The sequence below is a fragment of the Panthera leo genome, chromosome C2 (genome assembly GCF_018350215.1).
Source record: "Panthera leo isolate Ple1 chromosome C2, P.leo_Ple1_pat1.1, whole genome shotgun sequence".
Lineage (NCBI taxonomy): Eukaryota > Metazoa > Chordata > Mammalia > Carnivora > Felidae > Panthera > Panthera leo.
In genome coordinates this window covers 49,220,495-49,237,949 of record NC_056687.1, presented here as the reverse complement: position 1 = coordinate 49,237,949, position 17,455 = coordinate 49,220,495, and the positions used below count along the sequence as shown (strand labels likewise).

The 17,455-nt window shown below is 39.7% G+C and overlaps 1 non-coding gene across 1 annotated transcript; it reads left to right on the top strand.

Annotated features, from left to right (window-relative positions):
* The first annotated feature begins 16,887 nt into the window (after nucleotides 1-16,887).
* Nucleotides 16,888-16,994, top strand: LOC122198988. Its single transcript, XR_006193272.1, has one exon. It is a non-coding gene; the product is annotated as a U6 spliceosomal RNA (small nuclear RNA).
* The last annotated feature ends 461 nt before the right edge of the window (nucleotides 16,995-17,455 follow it).

Genomic DNA, 17,455 nt, shown 5'->3' with positions numbered 1-17,455 from the left:
CCTTTAGCAAGTATGTGTACTCAAATCTCACTCATTCTCTAATTTTAAAAAACTCAAAATGCAACACACACACACACACGCACACACACACACACACACAGAGGAATATTATTTAGCCATAAAAAAGAAGCAAATCCTAAAAAAAAAGTAGAAGAAAATCCTGCCATTTGCTACAATATGGATGAAAACTGAGGGCATTATGTTAAATGAAATAAGTCACACAGAGAAAACAAATGCTTTATGATCTCACATATATGTGGAATCAAAAAAAAAAAAAAACCTCACAGAAATAGAGAACAGGTTGGTGGTTCCCAAGGGTAAGACATGGAGGTAGAGGAAATGGGTGAAAGGGTTCAAAACTTCTAGTTATAAATAAGTTCTGGGGATAATGTACAGTATGGTGACTATAGCTAACAATACTCTATTTTATATTTGAAAGTTGCTAAGAAACTAGATCTTGAAAGTTCCCATCACAAGAAAAAAAAGTGCAAGGTGTTGGATGTTAAACTTATTGTAGTAATAATTTGCAATACATACATATATCAAATCATTGTGGTGTACATCCTAAACCAATATGATGTTATATGTCAATTATATCACAATAAAACTGGAAGGAGGGCTCCTGGGTGGCTCAGTTGGTTAAGTGTCCGACTCTTGATTTGATCTGGCTGAAGTCATGATCTCAAGTGAGATCGAGCCCCACTGTCAGCATAGAGCTCACTTGAGATTTTCTCTCTCCTCTCTCTCTGCCCCTCTTTCTCCCTCTGTCTCTTAAAATAAATAAATAAAATTTAAAAAAAACAAACACTGGAAAAAAAAAAACTCCTACACCCTATATCTCTTTTAAGACTGTCACTTCACAGCCAGAATTCTTAAGATTTCAGTTCTCATTTGTCTTCATTTCCTTATCTACTCAGCCAACTGAACTGAGCTGATCTGAGATCAGTCACTGCAGCTGATCTCACCAAAGTGATCAACAATCTTCCTGTCACTCAATATGAAAGACACTTGAAGTCATTGTATTATGGGACTGCTCTGCAGTACTGGACCCTGTTCACCAGACAAAACTCCTTGAAGTGCCATCTTCCTTTACCTTCCCAGACACTGTCCTTTCCTGGTTTTCCTCCATCCCCAGACTGAGCCCTCTTCCGACTAACAGCTATTGTCAGTTCCTCTCACTGGGGGTCCACATCACCGCTTCCTCTGTAGTCCTAACACAATGTTAATATTGAGTAAACCTCTGGAAATTCGTGTTGATACACCAGCTCCAATAATGCAGTGGTTCTCAACCCTAGCTCCTTTTTAAATTCATTGGGAACTTTTACAGAGGTATCAATACCCCAACTCATAGTATTTCTGATTTAATAGGTCTTGGATGAGTCCCAGGTACCAGTATTTTCTAAAAGATTTTCAGATGAGTTTAGGGCTCACCACTAACCTTGCCACCCCATGCTGGGACTATAAGGATGGGAAATTTGCAAAATGCCTAACTATCATTTTAGAACTGAACCCTTCAGTTAGAGTTTAGATGGAGCTTTAGAATTCTGAGACAGAGTACATTTTAAGGGTCTTGTTCAAAGTTCTTATTGAACCTTGCTTACCTCTGGCTCATCCATTATCATGCAATCCCAGATTTCTCTTACCCTTGCTTAGCCAGGAGCCAGGAGAAAATAACAGGAGAAACCAACAAAGTCACACATTTTGTCAAATGAACAAGTGGTCTAATGTCTGCAAACATGGGAGGTTTTTCTTCCTCTCCCTTGCAAATCTGCCAGGATTCTTGGGAGTGCCTTTGCCCCACCTTCCCCCTAGTTTCCAAGTACCAACAGGCCCAAAACCTTCCAGAATCTCTGGCCTTTCCCCTCCCTTTCTGCCTTGAGGGTGCAGAGTCTGTTGTGTGCCTGGCTCACTCAAGAGATTCTGCCTGTTACTGTTTACGAGGGAAGCGTCTCTCACGGGGTTGGCGTGACCAGAGAGGAATATTCACACCAAGGCAGTTTTCTTTGTTTCATGTGTTTAATTATTTGACTGCAGTTGTGGTTTCTGGGGGTTTAGGGTGAAGACGTGGGGAAGGAATTGGTCAAAAAGAGGGCTAGACGTGTTGAAACAAAACAACCATTAAAAGCTGAGACCCAGCCACACTAAGAAACAATTCCATCCACCTAGCCCACCTTTTCCTCCTACATTTTGCTACACACATCCACCCACTCACTTACTTATATTAGAAAGGGGGGAAGAGATGTCACAAAGAGAGGTAATGTTTCAAAACTTCATCTTGAATTGTGACCAGTCTGTTATTTTAAGGTAGTTTGGACAATCAATCATCTTAGGAGCAAGGGGACTAAGTCCTAAAGGTCTGAAAAGGGACTGTAAAAGATTCTGGAGATGTCATGTTGCCAGAATATTCAGGAGGCCTGGATCTTCCCCCTCCACCAGATCCTTCTCAGCAAAGCTACAACATCTCACCAGACAAAAAAAAAAAAAAAAAAAAAAAAAAATTACTCCAAAGTTCAATTCATAAAAGCTCAGTCCTTAATGCAAAACTCAAGGTAGGACTGTGTATGGTACTCTGTATCGGGAATGGCTTAAGACCCTAGAATTTATGCTGCTGTTGGCAAAGATCACATTCTACATATTTTACATATCAGAAGAGTGGGTTAAAGGGGAAGATAAAGGGAGGCAGAGAGGAGGCAAAGCACTGTTTGCAGAGGGCAACAAATTCAACCAAGGAGGGATTACTGCAAAACAAAGGCAATGGCCCTGGCATTTGCCAGAGGCAAGGGTTGCTTCTGCTGGTGATTTTAGGCTAGTTTGTCCCCTTTGTCTCCTACAAGAAAAGGGTAAAAGTTGTTCTGCGTAGGACAGTGCAACTCTGAGTAGTGGGTGACCTATTACTGAAAGCACGTTTCAGTTCTGTCAGAAGAACTGCCTGAGAGAGCAGTGAGTTCCCCATGCTCTGCAGGTGGGGTAACTGCCGCTTGGAGTCATAGGGTGGACTCATGTTACAGCCACGGAGTCTTTAAGATGCCCTTTGGGCCAAAAAGTCAGTGACAACAGCAACATCAATGAATGGTTTCCCTACCCCCAGGAATCAATAAATCTACTCCATCTAAATCTTGCTTCCTCATTCCGATTTAAGCTTTTAAAATAAAACAAGTTCATTGACAAGGTTTGAGGATCTATGAAGTATTCAACACAGTGGTAGGTTTCCTGAAGGACAAAGTGTATTATGGAGAGAACGAGATTAGGGAGAAAGCTAAAGAATGGAGTCATCTAAATAGGAAAAATAGGGGCACCTGGATGGCTCAGTTGGTTGAATGTCCAACTTTGACCCAGGTTATGATCTCATAGTTTGTGAGTTCGAGCCTGCTTCAGACCCTCTGTCCTCCTCTCTCTGCCCCTCCCCAGCTCACACTCTCTCTCTCAAAAATAAATAAACTTTAACAACAAAAAAAAAAAGGAAAAATAACTTTGAAAAAAACAGAAAAATCAGAAAATTCCAAACTCCCTGGAAATCTTCCTTTCTCCCTAATAATGATCATGGTGCCTCCTTCTTTTTAAAGAATGAGACTGCTCCAACATTGCCTGCGTACTCCCTGGTTTGACTCATTTTCACCCAAGGGTAGGGAGGGCAAAATTAGAGTGAGGTGTTGGTTGCAGTTCAGCCACACTTTTCAATGTACCCAGCCCACACTTGGTTCTGCGTGGGGTGTGGGTTTTATAGCCGGCTGCCTCTCCTTGGTGATTAATGGAGTTCCACTGAAACTGCCTGTTCTCGACTCCTCCCATCTGGGATAAGAACCAATGATTCTCAGCCTAGAGCTGAGAGGTTGGTATGAAGAAGGCTCATATCTAGTAAAAGATGAGAGGGAATGAAGACCTGGCACCTTGCTAACAGTGCAATCCCTGGGTTGTTTTTCTGGACCCAGAGAGTGGTATAATGTGAACACCCTTATCAGATTCCATACGCTCTTGCTGGGCAAACAGGAAATTCAAATCTTACCCTCCCTAGGCTTGCTGTGGACCACAACCCACCCTCCACACAGCCTTCAGGTCTTTCTAAATTACAACCTGATCCTGGCTCTTCCCTGAGTTATTTCTGGGGATCCCTCTCTCCTACATATGAGCTCCTTTGAACAGGATTCAAGACGCTCCAAGACCCAGCTCTTGCCTCTTTCTCCAGTCTCAGTTCCACCCATTCCAGGTCTCAAACTCTTGCAAGTCAGTTGCTCAAAATTCTGTTTTATATCTCTGTCTTTTGTTCGTATCTTTCTCTCTTTCAGTGTTTGACAACCTGATGAACCCATACTATCCAAAGGTGTGATCAGGGGTTGTTCTGAGTTAGAGCAATGAGGGGCCAGTTTTCCTGGAGTAATATGTGCATGAAACCATGAGGAAATGGCATGTTCTTGCTAATGATGTTGTCATATGCAAGCAACTCACCTATGCTCCTCCAGATCTCCCTTTTTGTGGGAAATTAGCAAAGTAATACCTATTTTGAAACCATTATATGTGGCCCTCTTTGACCTAGAAGGATTATGGAGGAAGACTTCAGGCAGTGCTTTTCCTTAATGCCCCTGAGGAAGAGAATAAAGGCAGCCCTGCCCTTTTCTCACAGGGTGTTAGATAGCAAAGGCCTACTGGCTATTGAGACAACTACAGAGCATAGGGCATGGATCTGTGACAGTCCTATACTAATATCACCACCTTCCTCTCAGTCTTTGTCCCCACTTCTCTCCACCTCACTGACACCACTTCCACCAAGTTCAGTGTTTCAGGATCACTGGGCCTGGATTTAAGATTTAACGGAAAATAATCAAGTTACTTTGAAGGTTCATTTCTTTAAGTCTTTCTATCAAAGTCACATATTTTTTTGATACACTGGAGAAAATGTATGTCTTTATCTGGCAGACATTGCTGACATATTTTCTTTTAGGTAATATGTGTGCTGTTTTACATCACAGAGCCCACCACCAGTTATTAATAATTCTTCATCTTGGTAAAGTACATCATATTTTATTCCAGAGCATGTATTGTTCCACTGGATCTTAGTATCAGTCCCCACTGCTCAAGACCTTCCTAAATTACAACCCAATCCTTTACCTCTTTGGTGGTTCCCTTTCAACCACACAAAGTCCGGACTCCCTTGCATAGCACGCAGGGCTCTCCAACATCGCTCTTCACTTCTCTCCAATCTCATTTCTTACCCTCCTGATTTCAAATTGTTGCAGTTGACCGAAGATATAATACTTTCTTATATATTGATGCCTTTCTATGTGTTTTCCTCTCTTGAATGCCCTTTTGATCTTTGTCCACCTGGTGACACTTATTTGTCCTTTGAGAACCAGCTCTAGTGTCTTCTGTTCTGTGGAACTCTCCCCCCACCCCCCACCCAATGGCAGAATTGATTACTCTCACCTCTGACTCGCAATTTAACCTTGTACTTATTTCTACAGTAGCACTTGTTGCACTGTTTTGCAATAACTTCATTATGTCACTGGCTCCTCTAGTAAGCTATGAACTCCCCAGAACAAGATATTCATTGCATTGATTTTTAGATACTCATTGCTTGCACAACTATATTGTTGTTGATCTATAAATTATTTTTAAATGAGTGAATAAAAATGAATTGCAGAGGATTGGTAAGAAGAAGAATATAGGTCTGTTATTATTATGCCCATTCAACAGGAGAAGAAACTGGGCTAAATGCTAGTCCTACGAAACTGAAGGGACTTAAACAAAATGCTTAGAATCTAACAGCTATACTACAAAACAGAAGGCAACACAGAACACTCAGGAGTCTCAGAGAGATTAATTTCCAGTTGGGAAGATATAGGAAGTGTCATTATGTAGATCGTTAAAAATGAGTAAGAATTAAGCGGGAAAGAAGAGGGCCATATTAAAACCTCTCTGAAATGAAGGAGTAGTAAATACAAATCAGTGAGAATAAGGAGGAAATCCTACTTCATAAGGAACAACATGGGCAAAGGCACAGAGCTGGTAAGTATTCAGGGAAGGTCATGTAGTTCACGTTAACCACAGTTAATGGCAGTGTCATGGGAAATAAGTCTGTAAGGTTAGGACAAACTCAATCAGGCAGATCCTTGACATTTTGACTCTGCAAAAGGGAAGCTCTGAGATTAGAAAATTGTTTTTCTTTATAAAAAGCTCTTTATAAAAGAGATTAAAACAATCAGAAATTGGAACTCCTCTGGCAGGATGGCTCATATTCTCAGCTCATATTTTACCACAATTTATGTTACTCAGCCTGGTCATCTGCCTCACTTGGCTTCAAATGACTTTAAGCTCTTTCCAAAACCAACTCCACTCTAAGGAGCAAACGTTTTTTGTTTTTCATGTTTTATTTTAAGTATTTTTTTAAGTGAGTGGGGGAGGGGCAGTGAGAGAGGGAGACATAGAATCTGAAACAGGCTCCAGGCTCTGAGCTGTCAGCACAGAGCCCAATGCGGCGCTTAAACTCACAAACCATGAGATCATGACCTGAGCCAAAGTCAGACGATCAGCTGACTGAGCTACCCAGGTGCCCCTAAGGAGCAAATGTTAACACCCTTGAAGGTACTAAAAAACAAAATGTTCTAACATAGTGAAATCTCAAAAGGTTAAAAATAGCAATAATGTAGAAACATGCTTCCCTTTTGAAGAGAAAGAGCTGCGTTTGGATACACAAGTTCAGGTGTGTTTGTCAAAAAAGAAAATCTTATTACTTAAAAGTCAATAATGGGTATGTATAAAGTATACGTGAATCTGTGTGGGAAGGCATATACACATCAGAGATACGAAAACAAAGAATATAAAAACAATACATTGAGTGCCAAGTTTTTCTATTTCTCCATTGACAACCATAGCCTCTTACCCTTCAGATAAAAGCATCTGCCATTCGGTCACCAACCAAAACTAGAGTAATGATTTAACTTGCAAAATAATCATAAGGCACGATGGGGCCTGCTTTTTCCTTCACTACCTCCAAAGCCAATTCTATTCATACAAAAAATGAATTTGAGTTGTAGCAGATACTATCAGGAAGACGTAAAAAAAACTTTCTAAAGTACCATATTTATTATTATTATTATTATTATTTATTATTCATATGTGGGCTTCTCCTGTGACAAAAAAAGAAAAAATATTTACTGGTCTTTCAGGAATGTTGTGAAATTTAAATAATTATGTGGCTGAAGCAACAGTTCCGTAAGTTTCAACTAATGTCCAGTGTTCTTTTTGTAGAATTAAGTAAAACCAGCTGCAGAAAACTACAGCTCACACTTTAAATAGCACTTTTTTACATAAAATTTGTCTCACAACCACAACAGGGCACTGGCAGAATAGCCTGGTTTTTTTCAGCCATTTTTTTCCACGAGTTCCTTAGCAAGGTTTTGGAGTAGCCTTCAGGGAATCTCACTGGTAAGACTGTAGACTCATGTGGATCCGAGACTCATAATTATCCAAATCATGTTTTGTGTTAGTAACTCAAATGTTCTCTCTTTTGTATTAAATAATGTATTTCCTTCTCCTTTTTTCTGACACTCAGCAGTTTCTTAAGTTTTTTACAAAGACGATTTCCCTTTTCTGACCATCCTAACGTAGAGGTAGTCAATGTACGTACAACAACACGGGAGACTCCATAAAAGTACTGCCCTAGTTGAAACAATGCCTAGAATCAGGACTTTTAAAATGCAAATTATAGGACTCACTGGTCAGCAAAAGACTTTTCTCTGCAAAGAAGATGTTGTATGATAGTTAAAACAGTGGATTAATGAAAGATAAGATGAACCATGTCACGACTGACATTATTTGCTTTGCCACCTCTCCCCACCTCAATTTCTTCATTATCAGAATCAAGATAACCTACCATGCACAGTTATTAGGAGAAATAAGTCGTGCCATGCTCCTGAAATCAGTTTGCAAAACAAAAAGGGTTTATGTAAGTATCATTGTTATCATTATAGTGAGTGAGAGAAGTTACCAACTTTGGGTATCATTCCAATAAAATGTACATAGGACGGGAGTTTGGGGGGTTGGAGAGAGTAAGGGAGGCACTGGCCACGTTGTGGAAAACACTGGGGCCAGAAGCCAAGGGGTGAAAGTTAGAGTCAGGATGAAGGCTCAGGAGACAATAGCCTCCCACAGAGTGGTGTGAAGGAAACAAAGCAAGTAAGACATACATACTAAAATCTATTTGCAGAAACATAAAAATTTGTATTTGCATAGGAACTTATCCTTTAGAGAGTGTTTGCCAGAGACGCAAGCATTGTCATTGAAGCTCAGCCTTTTTAGCACAATGTCAAATAAGATATTTGCCCACACATGCTTTTGCCAAAGTACAGACAGGCAGGAGTCTATGAAGAGAAATGCCTCAGGTTGTTTGCTTTTGACAGGCTCAACTTAACCTACTCCTCCAAATTAGATTTGTTTTTCCTCCTCACTGTCTCCTATTAAATCTCATGTCTGTCCTACTTTGGGAGAGTCCAATCAGTAATGGACAGTAATTGTGATGTCGTCCTGAAAATATTATCTACCCCAGCAAAAGTATATAATTTATTGCGTCTATTGTATACCAGATACTTTACATATGCATTACCATTCAATCCATGCAATTTATGGGTGATAACATTTTACAGGGGAGAACACAAAGGATTGAATAGCATACTCAAAGTCAAACAACTAGGACATTCTCCCTGTACTGTGTGAATGGTTCCACTGTCAAGGCTGTTTAGCAGAAAAGAGAGGCTGTGAGACTTTAGGTTCTACCCAAGTGATTCTTTAGCCAAAAACTTTGAGTAAAACTTTCTGAGCTTGGTGATAGCAGGATTTAGAGTACTGAACTCTAGAGAGACAAGGGACAGGTCAGAGGTCCTCTCACACCCCCTTTACATATGAAGTTCAGTGACGTATTAGGGAAAAGTAGCACTGGATTATCCTGATCTAGCAATATAAAACCATATAACCACTTGAAAGAGAATGATAAATGTGCCCCAATGCTTCTAAGGCTCCTTTCTCCTTGTATTCCATAAATCCTTGGTTTTCAGCATACTGTTCTAATTTTCCAAACCTAAAGGTAACTATGTCTGATTATTTAAAAATAATACAATTTTTGCTAATTCCCTCAGCCCTAGAAATGACATGAAATTACTCTTGTCGGTTTCAGGAACTCTTTTATTCAAAAACAAACCACAGCAATCCCCCATCCTTGTAACAGATAACACTATGTTGAGGCATTTCTGCAGTCCGCCCCAGGGTTTAGGTGTGCTTCCCTCGCCCCCGAATATCCCAAGATCAAAACAGTACCTGGGAAATGGTTGTTTTAAAGGTCTCTCTAAAAATTTCATGCTTCTCAGCCATATTACATAAGTTAGCTATTATTCAATGAAACTTCAGTGAGAATCCTCAGCTACCATCACTTCTCCCCTCCTCCACCAGACACCCCTAATTCCAGAGCTCCTTCAGCAGAAAGATGCTGCAGACACTGAGACCAAGACTACCTTTTGGAGACCTGAACCAAACCTGGAGAACTGAACTAGCCTTTGGGAATTCAACTCATAGCAGAAAGCAGATTAAGAGACAGGATTCCACATATCTGTCCACCTCTTCAGGCAGCTGTGCATTTTTTCTCTCCACTCTGCCCCCTTTGTACAACCACAAGTGAAACACGTCCAGACTTTAGACTGGCCCTACCTTACAGCCAGGACGTAAGTCATAGCAGAAGGCTGCAATCATACACTGCATTGATTACTGCACTAATGCACTCCCCAGTGCGTCTGTGGTGCTCCACACACTCAGTTCAGTGGAATCTGTATCCCAGCAGAATTTAACAGTACATTTTCCAGCCCACTCCTTATGCTTTTCCTAAGCCTGACTCCTTCTCGGGTTCCACCTATGCTTTTGGCTCATGAGTGTTTTCCACAAGATCAAATGGACATCCAGACATCAAAAATGAGGTTTGAGACAGATGGTCCCAGTTTTTTTGGACTGTTTTTACGCAGGTACTTTGATCTGTCAACAAACTCAGAATCCCAGGGACTCCTTCCAGAATGATCCCATTGTCCTTTTCTGCTCCAACAATCCAAGAAAAGAGAATTTTCCTTCTTTGTGCATCAAAATAACCCAGAGAGATTGTTAAAAATACACCTTCCCAAGGTCCGTCCCAAGTTTACTGAGCCAGGATATCCAGGAGTAGAAACCAGGGATGTCTGTTTTAACAAGCTGACTTGTAATCCTAGTGAAAATGCAGATTTGAGAAACATCGCTATGGCCTAAATTAGTAATATGAAAATCTGAAATCAGGGTGCTAAATACCTTCTTTCCAACTTAGATCTTTCCTAGAATATAGAATTGTCCTAAAAGATGACCGTTTCCTTTCAGAGAGCTCCAAGATTACACTTTCAGGCAAATCAACTGAAAGGAGGCAGATTCCCACTTAGACCCTAATCCTGGTCCTACAGAGATGAAAACAAACAATTTCCTCCCTTCTCCCACCTTCCTTCACTCTGAACAAGAGCTGGCTGATTACAAATATGATTGCTTTATTAATAAGAATCATATCCTATGTTAGTGTTTGCTTTTTTACAATGAAATGACAGGATTAATCGAACAGTTATTTTTAGAGGATTTAATGTCTTCATTTCCACAGAGGACTATATCTCCACTTTAATGGCAAATATGCTGCACCCAAACACCTTGGGACTAAGATCCCTGGGGTGAAAGTCCATAAAGTTAATAGCACACTGAGCACAACTGATAAATAGCTAACAGTGTGACCTGTAGCCAGTCCAAACCTGAACACATAACGATAGCTTTGACTTTACTCTGAGCCTCAATAGAGAGGAAGTTCAAAGCCAGTTAGCCACTAATGGGAAATTCATGTTCACTTTCAACATCCCCTGGTTTTCCCTTTTTTACTTCCATAGTTGTAAGTTGAGTTTCTATACGCAAGCAGACAGCCCTGGGTAAGCCCAGTTGAAATAAAGCCAACTAACCAGGTCATACAGATACAGATGCGTAGTGACTGATAAAAGGTTGGAGAGAACTTCAAGTGACCACACAAAATAGAATCATCAGCTTCTCATGAAAATGGGAGAGTAGTTGATCAAAATTTTTCTAAAACATCAAAAAAGATAAATGGAGAATGGATTTGTATAAATTATTAAAGTGCTCAGGGAATAATACAGTAAAAACTTTCTTCATTGATGCATTCAGCAAATGTATATTGAGCACCTACAATATGGTCAGCACTATGTTAGGCACTGAGAATTCAAAGGTGAATAAGAGACAGACTTGGCCTCAAAGAGCTGTGTTTCTAGTAAGTGGAGACAAGTATGTGAGCATTGGTGTGCAATAAGGGACTATGGGTGTTATGGCAGATGGGTGGTAGGTAACTATGGAGACAAAAAAGGGAATAGTCCAGTGGTCTTTGGGAAAGTAAGAGACAGCCTTCAATATATAGTCTTCAATAATTAGTAGGTGTTCACATAGCAGATGAAGTGAAGAAAGGCTTTCAGGGCAACATGAACAAAAGCATAAAGACAAAATATATGGCACATTCATAAAATGTCAAATTTTGGGACAACTGGAACATCGCAGAGTGCAAGGAACAAGACCCCATAAGGATGACTCTGAAGAAGTAAGCAGGGGCCTCATGAAGAGCTCTGAATGGCATGCCAAGGTCCTGAGGCTCAGTAGGGTCCCACTGAAGAGCAGTAAGTGTTGGAGTCTTAGTAAGTTCTCTCTGGGTGAAATGTAGAGATGAAATATAAGCAAAGAAGCATCAGAGGTATGGAAATCAGTGTGGAGGCCATTGCAATGATCTAGACAAGATCATGAAGGCTGAATTAAAGCAGGGATAGCGAAATAGAGATGCATACACATGTTAAGAGCTACTAAGAGAGTAGTAATAATAGGCTACTGACAAAAATCCAACTGACCTACTGTCTCTCTTTTTATTCTTTTTTTACTTTTTTTTTTTTTTAGAGAGAGTGTGTGTGCAAGCAGGGGACAGGGGCAGAGAGAGAGAGAGAGAGAAACTTAAGCAGACTCTATACTCAGCATGGAGCCCAACACGAGGCTTGATCCCACGACCCTGGAATCATGACCTGAGCCGGAAATCAAGGGTCAGAAGCTTAATCTATTGAGTCACCCAGGTACCCCACTCTTTTATTCTTTTTTTGACTTTTAAAAAGACTTCTTTATTTCATTTTGACTCTTAAAAGTAGTCAAGTTATTTACTGAAATGATTCCATGGGGCATAAATTCCATGTGAGGCATCTGTCTAAACTCAATTTCATTTCTCTGATAAAGTACACAGGAGCACTACTGAGCAGAAAGACAGCTGAAATATAAACAAGGCAGGATGGAAAAGAAAAGAAGAGCCCAGGGTAATGTAAGATACTCAATTCTCAGTAGTTGCCAGAAGTCAAAGATTGAGAGTAGAATTTGACTACAAATTTGTGGGGGGAGTGGACAGGGAACAGATAAAATTGTTCTATATCTTGACTATTGGGGTAGTTACATGACTCTTTACTTTTGTAAAAAATTCCTAGACCTAGACACCAAAAAGAATGAATTTCTCAGAATAGCAAAATGGGAAGGGAAACCTACTTACTCTTGTATATGCATTCATTCATTCAACGAATACACATTTTCAACAAATAGCACATACTTCATGCCAGAAACCGTTACATGTTAGACGCATGGTGGGAAATGGGCCCCATGGGGCCTGCAGCACAATGGAAAAGATATCTGTTAAATAAATATTTCTGTAAATTCAGTTACAGATGTGATAGAAAAAAATAAAGGGCAACATATTATGAAAGCATACAACAAACTTCCCTGAAGTGGTGATATTAAAGCTAAACCCAAGGGGGCACCTTGGGTGGCTCAGTCAATTAAGTGTCCAACTTCGGCTCAGGTCATGATCTCATGGTTTGTGGGTTCAAGCCCTACATCGGGCTTTGCACTGACAGTGCAGATCCTGTTTGGGATTCTCTCTCCCTTTCTCTCTGTCCCCTGCTTCACTGCTCTCTCTCTCTCTCTCTCTCCTCAACGTGAATAAATAAACTTAAAAAATTTTTTCTTAACAAAAAATAAAGTGTTAAGAACAGCATCTAGAATATTAAGTATTCAATAATAGTAAGTTATTATTATTACTACTACTACTCTTTATTTGTAAACACTCTTTATTAGAGAGAATAGATGGCTGTTAGACTTGATTTTTAGAAAGAACATAGAGGAACTACACTCCACCTCACCAAATTAACTGCCTATGAATGGGACCAGAGTCCTAAACCATAAGATGGGACTCATGTGGACTAAAAATGTTTTTTCAGCCCAAAAAGAAACTTTGAGGTTCCTCCTTGCTAAATCCATATCTGTTTACTTAATTTAATCCTTAAAATCATATCATGTTAGGGGTGTCTGTGTGGCTCAGTTGATTGAGCATGTGACTTCAACTGAGGTCTCACAGTTCATCAGTTCAAGCCCTGCATTGGACTCTTTGATCTCAGCACAGAGCCCACTTTGGATTCTCGCCACCATCCCCCCTTTCTCTTAAAAATAAACATTAAAATTTTTTTTAATTAAAAAAAAAAACATATCATGCAATCTTTCACATGTGATGGAACAACTGGTATTGAGCTGAGCCTTCTGCCATAACTAACAAAATTGGAGACAATTTATGAGGCAATTGTTTTAAGCATTGGACAACAGGAAACACAACACTATGACCCCTGACAGAGGAGAAACTCATAAGGTAAGCTCCATGATTTCCCTGGATCTCTACCTGGGCACAGTTATCCAACCACAACATAGCAAGCTAGAATCCAAGCAGAGCACAGTTGTCCTGCTGAGCTGAAGAGGCAGAGATCAGGGTGCAGGGAAACCAAAGCAGTAATAATCTGTAGGGCAAGGCACCAGAAAGTTAAAGGAGGGGTATCGAAGGTAAAGAGAAGGGAGAAGCTCAGAAGTTGTGCAGAAGTTGCCCAGTAAATCCCTGGCTCAAGGCTAAGATGCACATGCCTATGGCCAGACTCCCTAAGGCTTACAGTAACTTTGGAGAGCGATTACCACAGAGACAAGAGTAGGATAGAGATACTAACCAAACAGTGCTAGTAGACAGGGAAGTTCTGGCCAAGCCAGAGTGACAATACCTTGTTATCAATTTATTATACCATACATCTATCTGAGATACAAGAAAAAATTAGAACCATCCTCTAGGGTAAGGTCCATTTCAGGCCCACCCTAACAAAGTCTAAAACTAAACATTTAAAAGATCTGCAGTAAAAACTGAATTCAGAGGTTGAGACCTGCCAAGATAGAGGGTGTTGGGAAATATATTGAGTTTTCCAAAGATGTACCCTAGCAAAGCATAAAGTCAAGCCAACAGAAGCACAAGGTAATCAATCAGTAAATGAGCTGCCTAACAGAAGAAAAGGTAACGCTTCTCAAAGAAAAATAACAAAAGTCTAGAACCTATACAATGCATCAATTAATGTCTAGTACACAATAAGAAAAATTACTAGGCAAACATGACCCATAGTCAAGGGAAAAGCACCAGTCCCAACATTACTAAGATGAGGTACTTAGAAGACAAGGACTTTAAAGCAGCTGCTATAAATATGGTTCAAATAATTAAACTGTGTGTGTTCAAAGAATTTAAAAAAATATGAACTTAATGAATAAAAATATAGGGAATCTCAGCAGGGAAATGTAAACTGTAAAAAGAACTAAATTGAAATTCTAGACTGAAAAGTACAATGACAAAAAAAATAATGGCACATCAGACATGGAAGAAAAGTGTCCCTGATGAACTTGAACATAGCAAGACAGATCTATAGAAATTATCCAAACTAATGAATAGAGAGAAAATAGATTGAAGATAAGCAAACAGATCCAAAAAGACCTATAGGAAAATAGAAAATGGTCAAAATATATGTAATTAGAGATTTAGAAAGTAAAGATGAAAATGGAGCTAAATAGACTTGTTTACAGAAATGACAAAAAGACAAACCACAGACTGGGAGAAGTTTTGTAACATGTTTATCTGACAATGGACTCAGAGCTAGAATATATTTTAAAGCTTTTACAACTCAATAATAATAATACAGAAAATCTATTTTTTAATGGGCAGAAGACTTGAAAGACACTGCACCAAAGAAGGTATATGAATGGCTAAAACGTACAAGAAGAAATGTTCAGCATCATTAGTTACCATGGAATTGCAAATCAAAGCTACAATAAGATACCATTAGAAAGGGTAGCATATAGGGGCACCTGAGTGGCTCAGTCAGTTAAGGGTCCAACTTTGGCTCAGGTCATGATCTTTTGGTTTGTGAGTTCAAGCCCTGCATTGGGCTCTGTGCTGACAGCTCAGAGCCTGGAGTCTGCTTCTGATTCTGTGTCTCCCTCTCTCTTTGCCCGTCCCCCCCACTCTCATTCTGTCTCTCACTCTCTCTCAAGAATAAATAAACAAAGAAAGAAAGAAAGAAAGAAAGAAAGAAAGAGAGGCTAGCACTTAAAAAAACTGACAATAGCAAGCATTGAGGAAGATAGACAATAGTGAGGTCTCCTCCACATTGCTACTGAAAGTGAAAATTGATACAACCACTTTGGAAACCAGCTTGACAGTTTCTTTTAAAGTTAAACGTATGCTTATCATATGGACCAGCGACTCCATGCCTAGTCTCCATATGAAACAAAACTCTATCTCCACACAAAAACTGCTCATAGCAACTTTATTTATAAAGAGTCAAGAATTGGAACAACCCCAATGTCCACCAGTAGCCATTGTTGAATGGCTAACAAATTGTGCTATGAACACAATAAAATACTACCTAGCAATAAAAATATAACTACTAGTAAATGCGACCATGTGGACGAATCTCAAAAACATCATGCTGAGTGAAAGAATCTGAATGCAAAAGAACACAGTCTGTACGGTTCCATTTATATGGCGTGCAAGAGAGACAAACTAATCTATAGTGATAGAAATCAGATCAGTGGTTGCCTGGAACAGTGAGTGGAAAGAGGGATTGCCTGCAAAGGGGTGTGTATAAGGAAACTACATGGTGTGATAAAAATGTGCTACATCTTGACTCTGGTGATGGTTATATGGGTGTACGCATTCATTGAACTATACACTTAAAGTGTATACCTTTTATTGTATATAAACTATATCTCGCAAAGTTGATTTTTAAAAGGATAGTTGCCTAACTCTAAATTAGAAGCCTTATCTTCATCATCATCCTACAATGAGTCATTCAGCAGTAAATTTTACAAGGAGCAAGTTCTTTATGAATCACACACAGGCACCCCAAATAAATGTCTAGCCATTTGTGTTATACACGCATGGCTGGGGAAATAGCTGCCCATAAACTAGCCCCTGCCCATCATCCCTGATACTGGGCTACAGAAGAAACTGTAGCTTCAGTTCTCATGTTCCTCAGCATCTTCATTAATTATTTGTTGACCAGTTCCTGTAATAAGTAAGTGTCTGCATTTATTTTATAAGTAAGTTCTACCATTTGAAATCTTGGCTGCTGCAGAGTTTAGGGGTACATTCCCTACAAAATCTGCCCCAGTCTCATACCAGAGGTAATCGTTAGTCTGACGGCATAGTGAACCAACACTAATGCTTGTCAGATAAGCTATCCTAATTAACTTCCCTGCTCAAGGACCCTCTTAAAGCCTTTTTTGAAAACACAGGCAATAAGAAAACTAGGCTTTCCTCTCCTTGAAATTTTCCTATCTGCAGTCAGAAACTGATGGACAAAAAGCAAAGCATCCTGAACTCAGGGCACTTCTAGCCCATGAAATGACCACGTGTGCAAAGATGAGTGCCTCTATCTACTTACAGATTTGGAGCCTTCCTAAGGCAGCAGGATGCTCACTTCAGCAGCACATATACTAAAATTGGAATGAAACAGAGAACATTAGTACGACCCCTGCACAAGGATGACACACAAAATCCTTAAAAAACAACAACAAAAAGAAAAAAAAAACATTCATAGAAAAAGAGACCAGACTTGTGTTTATCAGAGGAAGAGAGTGGGAGTTGGAGAAATTAGATGAAGGTGGTCAAAAGTACAAGCTTCCAGTTAGAAGTACTGGTAATGTAATGCACATGATGTCTATAGTTAACACTGCTGTATGCTATACCTGAAAGTTACTAAGAGAGTCGATCCTAAGAGTTCTCACCACAAGGAAAAACAAAAAAATGTTGTGACTATATGAGGTGATGGATGTTAAGCTAAACTTACCGCAGCAACCATTTCACAATGCATAGATGTTAAGCCACTATGCTGCACACCTTAAACTTACATACAGTGTTGTATGTCAATTATATCTCAATAAACTGGGGAGAAAGGAATAGCAGGAAATGCATAAAATCCCACTATAAGCTCAAATCCTGTGTTATCTATTGTATTAGTTTTTCTCTGGTACAATTTGC